This window comes from Symphalangus syndactylus, chromosome X (assembly GCF_028878055.3).
Source record: "Symphalangus syndactylus isolate Jambi chromosome X, NHGRI_mSymSyn1-v2.1_pri, whole genome shotgun sequence".
Classification (NCBI taxonomy): domain Eukaryota; kingdom Metazoa; phylum Chordata; class Mammalia; order Primates; family Hylobatidae; genus Symphalangus; species Symphalangus syndactylus.
Window position 1 is genome coordinate 59,725,723 of NC_072447.2, and position 12,765 is coordinate 59,738,487.

Here is a 12,765-nt window from a genome sequence, read left to right on the forward strand (position 1 = left end):
CTGGATGCTCTCTGTAAACCAGGCATTAGGCCAAGTACTTCACATGTATTATCTCATTAACTTCAAAACAACCCTGTGAAGATGCCCAATTTACAGATGTGAAAGCCAAGGCCCAGGGAGCTTATGCAAAATGCCGTAGGAAACAGAGATGGTTGAGGTGGAATCGGCATTGCACTCAAGACTGCCTGATCCCCAATCCTGAGATCATAACCATCACAAGTTCTCTAGTTCACCTTTCACACTGATCTTTGTAGTATGATCTTTGTAAAGCACACTTAGTACCATGTTATTCACCTCCTTAAAGCCTTCAATCATCCACCCCATTACCATGCCCTTAAATCAAATTAAACCATTTGCCTCAGATACTCAGACTGTTTCCATGAAATTGTTGTAGTTTCCCAACTTTGCTTGGCTCTAGTTTCTTATTCCATTTCAGTTCTGCCTAGGTCTCAACCTGTGGGATGTTTCTCTTCTATTTTTTCTGTCTCCTATCTGCTTGGATTTGACAATTAAGCTCAGCTTTTCCAGATTTGACTCTCGTAGTCCTCTAAGTACTCATGTGTCTCCCTTTTCTGATCTTGGTTTCTTTAAGCAAATGGCCCCTCATATGACTCCTTGGGCTTCTGGGATCTCGTCCTGATATTTGTTCCATCAATGTTCCCAAATGTCCACATGCCAAAATTTAGCTCCATGGATTGATGGAGTCCTTGACACTCTGACTCCAAATGAGTTTTCCAGCCTCACTTTCTGCTTCTTCCTTAGGGCATATAAGCCTTTTAAAATGATTTTTTAAAAATAACGTTCAGAAAATTATCAGCCATTATATCTTTAAATATTGTGTCTATACTGTTATTTCTCTTTTCTTTTTCTGAGACTTCAATTAAATGTAAACAAATCTTATTATGGAGTTCTCTATGTCATTTATTCTCTCTTCTGTGTTTTCTATCCTTTTTTTCTCTCCATGTTTCAATCTGGATATTTTCTGACCTACCTTCTAGTTCACTAAATCTCCTTTCATCTGGAATGCTTATACACTGCTGGTGAGAATGTAAATTAGTACAACCTCTATGGAAAATGGTTTGGAGATTTCTTACATAACTAAAAGTAGACCTACCATTTGACCCAGCAATCCCACTACTGGGTATCTACCCCCCAAAAATGAAGTCACTATATCAAAAAAGACACCACAAAAAAGACATCACTGCATGTTTTTTACAGCACTATTCATAGTTGTGAACATTGTATTTGCAAAACTGTTGTAAGAAGTAATTTGAGGTCTAAATTAATGTTATTGTCCTCCAGAGAGGATTTATGTTTGATTCCATCAAGTGCTTGTTGGCACTAGCAATAGGGAATCACTTCAATTCAAGTCCAGTGATGGGGTGATGACTCAAAGCTGAGCTAGAGTCTGAAAAATGAATATCTTCTTTAAGTCCCCTTTAGGGACCCTAAAGGAGACTCCAATCCCTGTCTACCCAGCCCTTCGAAGCTGCTAATAATGTTACTGAGTGTCTCAAGTACTTAGTCTCCTCCTGAAATGAGAAAACACCCCAAGAGAAAACAAGGTCCCAGGGATGGTCTTACTTTCTGGAACCTCTGCTTTCACCCCATCTTGGCACTATAATTTTTCACTCTTTTTTTTTTTCATTTTCTGATGCCTTTATGAAGATGGTTTTTATATTTTGTCCAGCTTTGTTAATTGTCACGAATGGGAGGGTTGGTTTTACTTTTCTAGTCCCTGATTATCTGAACTGCAATGAAATCATATCATTTTTATAAGCTCCTGGCTTTCATTATAGAGAATTTCACAGATGTCTCACCCTCCAAAAATCTACAGTGCAAACTGGAAATTGCTGACAACTCTGTCATTTAAAGGATACAATTAAGCCCATATTGAAACAATATAAACAAATAAATTCACATATAAGCAAACTAGTTACAGTGCACCAAGATTTCCACTAACCCTCATTTTGCTCATAGCACAGGCTTCCTTATTCCCTAGTTATATTAACCTTATCTTACAGCTTTGTTTAATGAAGGATTATAGTATTTTGCCATGTTGGTTACTAGTAACCCACTACCCACAATATTTAAACCTCAGGATCCAGTTTACAAAATATAAACACATGGAGGGGGAGTGGATATACAGCAAATTGAGATTTTTCAGCAGTCACTGCTCCCAAATGGAGTGTACATCATTCTGCTTCAAGGGATTCTTAGGCTATGAAGATATTGGTAGAATGTGGAAGATGTACAACAATTAATCTTCTTTGAAAGTACATTTAAATCTGAGTTAGCAAAATGGATTAAGGACTTAAACCTAAGACCTGAAACTATAAAAATTCTAGAAGATAACATTGGAAAAACCCTTTTAGACATTGGCTTAGGCAAGGATTTCATGACCAAAAATCCAAAAGCAAATGCAATAAAAACAAAGATAAATAGCTGGGACCTAATTAAACTAAAGAGCTTCTGCATGGCAAAAGGAACAGTCAGCAGAGTAAACAGACAACCCACAGAGTGGGAGAAAATCTTCACAATCTATACATCTGACAAAGGAGTAATATCCAGAATCTACCACAAACTCAAACAAACCAGTAAGAAAAAAACAAATAATCCCATGAAAAAGTGGGCTAAGGACATGAATAGATAATTCTCAAAAGAAGGTATACAAATGGCCAACAAACATATGAAAAAATGCTCAACATCACTAATGATCAGGGAAATGCAAATCAAAACCACAATGCGATACCATCTTACTCCTGCAAGAATGGCCATAATCAAAGAATTAAAAAACAGTAGATGTTGGTGTGGATGCAGTCAACAGGGAACACTTCTACACTGCTGGTAGGAATGTAAACTACTACAGCAGCTATGGAAAACAGTGTGGAGATTCCTTAAAGAGCTAAAAGGAGAACTACCATTCACTCCAGCAATCCCACTACTGAGTATCTACCCAGAGGAAAAGAAGTCATTATTTGAAAAAGATACTTGCACACGCATGTTTATAGCAGCACAATTCACATCTGCAAAATCGTGGAACCAATCAAAATGCCCATCAATCAACGAGTGGATAAAGAAACCGTGGTATATATATATATATGAGATGGAATACTACTCAGCCATAAAAAGGAACGAATTAACAGCATTTGCAATGACCTGGATGAGACTGGAGACTGTTATTCTAAGTGAAGTAACTCAGGAATGGAAAATCAAACATCGTATGTTCTCACTGATATGTGGGAGGTAAGCTGTGAGGACACAAAGACATAACAATGATACAATGGACTTTGGGGACTTAGCGGGAAGAGTGGGAGTGGGTGAGGGATAAAAGACTACAAATACACTGCAGTGTATACTGCTCGGGTGATGGGTGCACCAGGATCTCACAAATCATCACTAAAATACTTACTCATGTAACCAAACACCACTTGTACCCCAATAACTTATGGAAAAATAAAATAAAATAAATACATAAAATAAATCTGAGTTAGAATAATAGTTTGAAATCTAGAATGGAAAATAAAGCCATCAGTGGAAATACCAGAAATACTGCTAAATTTGGAGGTCAATATCTGAAATGGTTTTTCCTCTAGATAGATATTAGTTTTCTAGTATAAATAATTTATAAATACTTAAAATTATATTTGGTTTAAAATTTTAAAATATTTCTGAAAGTGCATTTGGATTATTTTATTTTACTATCATTCAATTTCCTCATAAATAGTTATGATCAGTACTATATGATAATACATGAGACAATATTTTTTAAAGAAAAACTATCTTACCTCTCAATTTAGTTTTTCTCTCTTTCCCGTCAGAATCTAACTCAAAACTTCAAGACTACTATACTAAAGTATTCTCCTACTTAAAAACAAACAAACAAAAAACACAATAGCTTTTTCATGAAGGGGGAAGCAACATGCCCCATCACATTAAAACTTTCTTATTGATGCTTCCCTTAATCTACAATTGCACCAGCCCATCAAAAATCAATTATGGATCTCCTCAACAGTTCTCACACTTGTACTCTTGAGAGCTCCTAGAGAAAATCTTACAACACACAAATATTTGCAGCTGGAAATCCAAGACTTCTAACCTCAGCTGGATCATCAACTCTTTCTCCCACAGCAGTGATTTCAAACTTTCACCAATCTTATTAAACCTTCAACCCACAACCTTAATTCTCAGCAGATAACTTTTCCTCCTACTTCACAGCAGAAACTTAAGCTATCCCCTGAGTAACAGCAATTTTCTACCCCAGGGATTTTTATCAATATTTTTTCAACTTTTTTATTGTGGAAACTTTTAAACATACACAAAACTAGAGGGGATGGTATAATGAACCCTCATGTATGTATCATCCAGCTTCAATAATTATCAACTCATGGCCAGTATTGTTTCATTGATCACACTGATTGCAGTTTTTTTTTAAACTGCCTTTTAAATCATTCTTTCTTACTTTCCTCCCATCATTTGTCTCAGTCCATTTTGTGTTGATATAAAAGAATACCTGAGACTGGGTAATTTATTTTTAAAAAGAGAGATTTATTTAGCTTGTAGTCCCGCAGGCTGAGAAGTTCAAGGACATGGCCTTGGCTTCCGGTGAGGGCTTTTGTGCTGCATTACAACATGGTGGAGGAGGTAAAGAGGTCCAACCAAGAGGAAAAACATTGCCTTATAACAACTTGCTCTCTCAGGAAATAATCTATTCCCTCAAGAACTAATCTAGTTTTGCATTAGCAAGAACTCACTACAAGGAGAACAGCATCAAGCCATTCATGAGGGATTGAGCCCTATGACCCAAACACCTCTCACTAGGCCCCATCTCCCAACACCACCACAATGGGGATCAAATTTCTACATGAGTTTAGATGGGGACAACAGACCACATCCAAACCACAGCATCACTGTAAAAGAAGTTTCCTTTCTGAGATTATTCTCTGTATCAAGATCTGGATCCTATCCCTTCCAGCCTCTTCAAACATTTGCTGTATTTAAAACATTCCTTGTATAGTAAGTGATTTCAGTCGGTATTTAAATATTATTAATTTATTTTTGTTTTAGGAATGCTGTGCTCTCTCTCTCTCGACACTGTATATCTTTTTGGCTAATATCCCATTTTTCACCTACCATTTTTAGCCAAGAATCTAGAAAAGGTATTCCACTCTCACTGTTTCTGTTGTATTATTCCCTCCCACACCTCAATTCAAGCAAAAGGATTTCCAGCCACACCACGCTGCTGAAACTGCTCTTATTGAGTTCAGTGATGCTAACTCATTTTGGTAAGCCTTCTCAACTCATGTCCTGTGACTTGTGAAACATCTGACATAGATCCCTCTCTGTGACTAGCAAAGCTTCCTTGAACTCTTTCTTCTCCTTGATCCCATGAGTACACTTTCCCCTGTATTTCCTCCTACATCACTGGCCTCTCCTTTCTGTTTCCTTCGCTGACTCTTTGTTTCTTTCATGTGGGTGTTGCCTGGGATCTTTCCTTGGTTCTCTTTGCTTCTCATTTACACTATTTTGGAGCAATCTAACCCACTGCCTATGTCATCACCATCTGTATAGTTTTTCTCAAACATTTGGAATCAAATGCGATAATGACACACTAGGACCAACAATTTTTTAATTAAAAGATACATTTCTGTTTATAAAATGAAAAAATGCAAAATTATTACTAATGAACTAATGACAATAGTTTCATAACAGAGAAAGTGATGACATTTGCAACCTTTCCTTTCCGTATGTCTATCTCACTGAATGTTGAATAGCTTGAGTTTTAAGCAAAATCTCATATTTATCTGCTGCTGCTTCTTCCTCCTTTTATACTCATTTAGAAGGTCCTAATTCACAATTTTGAGATGTAAAAATGACGTCATGTGTTTGTTGCATTTACCAGTTTTGGATACCAGATTAAAGATAGACCAAAAATTATGAAGAGAATTCTAACTAAAAATTAATGTTTTGTCAGATGCTAAGCTGAATCGCATATTAGAAAAAATTAGAGGGATGAATGTTTTAGCTTGGGAAACAGCATTAAAAATATTGCTGATCTATTCTTTGGTCGTATTCCTCTCTGAAAGTATTTCATCATATTCAGATGCAGTACTTGGAGGTGATTTAAAAATATGCTCCATGATACATCAATTACTAGTTTTTTAACGAGTGAAGAAAATCATCCAGTGTTGGGAAAGGGTCAACTCTTGGAATTGAAAATTTTACACTACAATTCAGTCATCATAAGACATCCTATCTTATTATCACTGGAAAACCATGACTGTTGGTCCTGAAGTGACAAGATGTAATTGTTGAGTATCTTTCTAAGTAATTCAACTTGAACAAGCCACTTAGAATCAGAGACTTAGTCTTTACTGGCATTATTTGTGATGAAGAGGTGTTATTATCTCAACAGTCATTTCAAATTCTCATGTGACCAAATTCCCCCAACACTCAGTTTAATTGAAAGTGGAAAAGCAGGCTTGAAATGATACACGTTCAGTGACCACATTTGAGTTGTCTTCACATTTTTCACTAAGAGGGGAGTGTTGCTATTCCTCATTTATAGATGATAAAACTGAGATTTAAAGGGGTTAACTGACTATGCCATTGATTACACAGTAGCAAACTGGAACTTGATCCTCATCATTCTGACTTTAAGTGCTAATCTTTATCAATGTCCTATGCGATCTCCCATGAGAGTCCCACTGCATGTAGCCAGAGTTCTTTTCTTTTTTTGAGACAAGTTCTTGCTCTGTCACCCAGGCTAGAGTGCAGTGATGCGATCACGGCTCACTGCACCCCCAGCCTCCTGGGCTCAAACAATCCTCCCACCTCAGCCTCCCAAGTAGCTGGGACTATAAGCATGCACCACCACACCTGGCTAATTAAAAAAATTTTTTTTTTTTTTTTGTAGAGACAAGATCTCACTATGTTGCCTAGGCTGATCTCACACTTCTGGGCTCAAGTGATCCTCCCGCCTTGGCCTCTCAAACTGTTGGGATTATAGACATGAGCCACTGTTCCTAGGCAGAGTTATTTTCTAAAACTCTAATAGAGCTGTCCTTTTCTTCTGGCTAAAATCTCTCCATATCTCTCCATAGCCCTGGGGGAAAGTACAAACTCCCCCTCATTCATGTAAAGTGCCTCTAAGTCTGAATCTTGCTTCTTTCTCTGTTCTAATTACTATGGTTGCATAACAACGCTCCAAAACCTAGTAGCATAAAACAACCATTTATTATGTTTATGAATTCTTTGGTCAAGAATTCAGATAGGATGCAGACACAGAGAAGAAGGCTTATCTCTGCTCCACGCAGCATCAGCTAAGGCAGCTTGAAGGCTGGGGTCTGGAATCATCTAAGGCTTGTTCACTCACACATCTGGTGGTTGATGCTGGAAAGACTCCAACAGCTGAAGCTAAAATAGCTGGGGCTTCTCAAGCTCCTCTCTGTCTGTCTCTCTCTTCTCAAGCTCTCTCTCTGTCTCTCTCTCTCTTTCTCTCTCTCTCTCTCTCTGTCTCTCTCATCTCTCAGTGTGGTCTCTCCAGCATGGCAGCACCAGAGCTCCAAGGTGTGTATAGCTAGGAAGAGAGCCAGGCAGACACTTTGATAACCTAACCTCTGAAGTCACGTAGAGTCAGTTCTGTGTATCTTTCATTAGAAGTGAATCACTAAAGCTGGCCCAATATTCAAGAGGATTCTGTGATCCTGTATGGGAAAGAGATGCTAATCAAATAGTCTCACAAATATATAATAAAGTATTGCGATACAAGGAGTTGTGACAGCATAGATCAGGATACCTGAACTGGTATGAGGGATCCATGGCCCAAGGAAAGTGGGATTTGAGCTGGTCCACCCACCAATCTGTCTCTCCTATGGGCATCCAAAATAGCTTTATGTGTGTGTAGCATGACTCTAATGATTATTTACTCTAACTATTCATATTTGAGGACAAAGACTTTGTCTTATTTATCTTGATACCCCCTACATCTAGTACAGTGACTGGCATGTAAGCACATTCAATATTTGTTAAGAAGAAGAAAGTATTTTGGGAAATAAGAGTGACATTTGAAAGAACTTTCTTTCCATTTAAGTATGTAGGGAAAATCCCCCATGTTTCCCATTTTTGTGACAAGATCTTAGAAAGTGTACTAACTCTACTTGGAATGGTTTTTCTTAACTAGCCAAGGAAGGAGTGTTTTCTTTCCTCCTAGTTGAACTGGCCTTAGCAAAATAGGCAAAGTTTCTTTTTCATGTTCTCAGTCTTTCCTTTCTCTGTCCCTGTGCAATTTTAAAGCATGGCTCCAATGTTTTCTGACACTCCTACAACTAAAAGGTGAAATATGTATCCCTTTCTTTTGAATCTGGGATCTGTGACTGCTTAGCCAGTTGAATATGACAGAAGCAATGTGCGAATTTCTGAGGCTAGGCCTTAAGAAATTGGAAGTTTCCACTTCTTGTCCCTTGAGATTATCACCCTCATAACCCAGCCACCATGCTATGAGGAAGCCCAAGCCACCTTATGGAGAGCCCAACATGAAGAGGAACTAATAGCCAGTATCAACTTGTCAGCTATATGAGTGAGCCATCTTGGAAGTAGATCCCCTGGCCCAGGTTAAGCCACCCCAGATGGCAACACATGGAGCAAAGACAAACCGTCCCCACTGAGCCCTGCCCAAATTTCAGATTCATAAACAAATGAAATGATTGTTGCCTTTTAAGCCATTAAGTCTCTTAGTGGTTTTGTATACAGCAAGAGATAGAACATTTCCCTTCTTTGACCCTTCCTTTCCCCATCTTTTCCCTCCCTGTTAGTTTCACTTGATCTTCCCCAAATCTGTCACACAATCAACACATACTTTTTACTTCTTGGGAAAGGATTTGTTCAGTATTGTTATTCTTTTTATAAGATGAACAATAAGACTCTATCTTGTTAATTTCCATATGGACTTAGTAAAAGCACAATACATTTTACTTATTTGGATTAGATTGATTTCAGTCACTTTCACCAGTTTTCTATTATTTTTAATAAAAGATGTTCACAGTACTCCCTATACCTACTAAGTCAGATGTTCTAGAGTGGAGCCTGGAAAGCTACGTTTTTATAAGCTTCCCAGGTAATTTTTACACATATCAAAATTTGAAAATCTTGCTGTCCTGGTTATTTAAATGTTGTTTGCTATTATTAAAAGTCCAATAATAACAGATGTTGGTGAGGCTGCCGAGAAAAGGAAATTATTTTATACTGTTGTTGGGAATGTAAATTAGTTCAGCTACTGTGGAAAGCAGTTTGGAGATTTCCCAAAGAACTTAAAAGAGCTACCGTTTGACCTAGCAGTACCATTACTGGGTATATACCCCAAAGAAAATCAAGTTTTCTACCACAAAGACCCATGTACTTGTATGTACATTGTAGCACTATTCACAATAGCAAAGACATGGAATGAGCCTAGGTGCCCATCAGTGGTGGACTGGATAAAGAAAATGTGGTACATATACACCATGGAATTTTATGCTGCCATGAAAAAGAATGAAATAATGTCCTTTGCAGCAACATGGATGCAGCTGAAGGCCATAATCCTCAGCAAATTAACTCAGGAACAGAAAACAAATATCACATATTCTCACTTATAAGTGGGAGCTAAACATTGGTTACTCATGAACATAAAGATGGGAACAATGAGTCGTCAGCAAAGCCTGAGTCCTGTCCTCTCACTCTCCTCCCCGGCTAGCATGAGCTTCACCACTTGCTCCACCTTCACCAACTACCGGTCCCCGGGTTCTGTCCAGGTGCCCAGCTACAGCACCCGGCTGGTCAGCCACGCAGCCAGCATCTATGCAGGCACGGGGGGCTCTGGTTCCCGGATCTCCGGGTCCCGCTCCACCAGCTTCCGGGGTGGCATGGGGTCTGGGGGCCTGGCCACGGGGATGGCCGGGGGTCTGGCAGGAATGGGAGGCATCCAGAATGAGAAGGAGACCATGCAAAGCCTGAGAGACCACCTGGCCTCCTACCTGGACAGGGTGAGGGGCCTGGAGACCGAGAATTGGAAGCTGGAGAGCAAAATCCAGGAGCACCTGGAGAAGAAGGGACCCCAGGTCAGAGAATGGAGCCATTACTTCAAGACCATGGAGGACCTGAGGGCTCAGATCTTTGCAAATACTGTGGACAATGGCCGCATCGTTTGACAGATCGACAATGCCCGTCTTGCTGCTGATGACTTTAGAGTTAAGTATGAGACAGAGCTGACCATGCACCAGTCTGTGGAGAGTGACATCCATGGGCTCTGCAAGATAATTGATGGCACAAATGTCACTCGGCTGCAGCTGGAGACAGAGATCGAGGCTCTCAAGAAGGAGATGCTCTTCATGAAGAAGAACAATGAAGAAGAAGTAAAAGGCCTACAAGCCCAGATTGCCAGCTCTGGGTTGACCATGGAGGTGGATGCCCCCAAATCTCAGGACCTTGCCAAGATCATGGCAGACTCCTGGGCCCAATATGACAAGCTGGCTCGGAAGAACTGAGAGGAGCTGGACAAGTACTGGTCTCAGCAGATCGAGGAGAGCACCAGAATGGTTACCACACAGTCCGCCAAGGTTGGAGCTGCTGAGATGATGCTCACAGAGCTGAGACATACAGTCCAGTCCTTAGAGATCGACCTGGACTCCACGAGAAATCTGAAGGCCAGCTTGGAGAACTGCCTGAGGGAGATGGAGGCCCGCTACGCCCTGCAGATGGAGCCATCATTGTTATTTTCAAAGATTATGTTTGGGAGAGTTTGGGAGATATCATACTTACATGTCTTTGAGGCCAAGCAAGTTGTTGTATGCTGGTTTGCTTATTAAATCAGGTAGGCAGTTGTTGCCTACTGAATGCTCTTGGCTCCAGGCATCAGATGGAGGATTGCAGTTACTTACAGGAGACCAGAGTAAGTTTAAGCAAAACATTCTTCAGTATTTACCCACTTGGCTCAGGTACACACATGCACATGCAAGAGACAGGACATAATGGCTCATCTGGTACATGTTCTGACAAATGGAGTAAATCGTTGAATCCGAGCCTCTTTAGAACACCCACAACTGGGGATCTTCATATATTTGGAAGAAGATGCCTAGAAGGAAATCCTAGTAAACATTTGGCCAAATTCCCCTGGTTTCTTCTGGGAATATTAGGGGCCTGACATCCTACTTCAATATTGAAGCAGATGTACTGGCTTATGGGCTGAAAGCTTGAAAAGAGATTTGGACATCTTGACTGAAAATCAGCCACAGTTTTTAAGAAAAGTCAACACACTCTGCAATTTATTTTCCTTTGGATGTGGCTTTTATGAGCATTCCATTAAGTGGAAAAGATTCAGTCTAGATTATTAAATCTCAATTAGACTGAATGCTTAGAGAACAGGGTATTTTGACATCGAAATTTATTAATTTACTTATGATTAAAAACATCCCATTCTCTTTCAACCCTTGTTATTAAAAAATAACAACACTCTAGAGTGTTATGTCTTAATAAGAATAGTGTAGCAAATAGTCTGAATCTGTGTGAATTACTCAACCTCTCTGTGCCTCAGTTCCCTTGTTTTTTTTAAAAAGGAAGAATAATACTAACTCAAAAGATTGTTGAAGATTAAATTAGTTAATACATGAAAGTGCGTAGAACACTTTTTGGCACATAGTAAGCACAAGATAAGTGTTAGCTATCTTATTATTGTTTTTGTTATTCATTATTGTTATTTGTAAAGAAATTATATCACTAGGCAACTTTTCTTTTGGTACAGACCTATAGCTAAAGATGTAACTCGAAGAGCTATGGAAATCAGGTTGATGCAAGGAAAACCCGACTATTCCCTAGGAGGGAGATAAGGATCTTTTTTGTTCACCTCTAAATCTTCATAATCTTGCATCGTGCCTGGTCTGGCACATGATCGTGTGCTCAATAAACCTTTGAATAAATGATGGTTCCTAAAAGTGGATGCTTGTTCCTTTTCTTGTCTTCTGAACCTCTGCTTAGAGCTTGAGTGTGGCAAGAGGGATCTTTAATGATTATCATTAATTAGATTCTGTGTCATTGAGTGTGACTATTTTCTTTCTTTTTTTGATATAGCAACAACACTTATTATTTTTTGTCTCCCTCCAGCTTTATTAAGGTGTACTTGACAAATAAAAGTAGTATATATTGACAGTGTACAACATGATGTTTGGATAGATGTATACATTGTGAACTGACTAAATCGAGCTAATTAACGTATCTGTCACCTCACATACTCATCATTTTTCATTTCTTATTTCTTGTTAGAGGAACTCAATGGAAGTAAAGAGGAGATAAGTGGAACCAGAAACCAAGAAAGAGGTGAAACAGCTCACTGCAAACTTTGTAGTCTAAAGACCTTTGATTTATCTTTGAAGTGTATTTAAGTGATAAAAAGAAAACATCTCTACTAACCAGAGTGTGATTACAGGGACTAAATGTATAAAAGACAATAATCCCCTGCCCCCCCCACCTCTCCTTTCTGGGAAAGAGTGTAGGCGTGTAATTGCAACACTCAAATATCATCCAGCTTAATGTTTTGCTGTGCTGCAGAGCCCAGGCTCAGTTCTTGGTACAATCTCATTGAACTAAATATCAAACTTGATTACAAGATTGAATCACCGGATGTTAAGTACATGAACTTTATTACTTAGTCCACCAAATATGGACATTTTCTATAAGCTTGTTTTTCTAAAGAGTTAGTTTGTATCAAATTAGAGATACCATGGAAATGAAGAGCTA

At 39.0% G+C, this 12,765-nt stretch overlaps 1 pseudogene; it reads left to right on the forward strand.

Moving 5' to 3' along the window:
- The first annotated feature begins 6,012 nt into the window (after nt 1-6,012).
- LOC129475297 (keratin, type I cytoskeletal 18-like) lies at nt 6,013-10,841 on the forward strand (annotated as a pseudogene).
- Nucleotides 10,842-12,765: the final 1,924 nt, after the last annotated feature.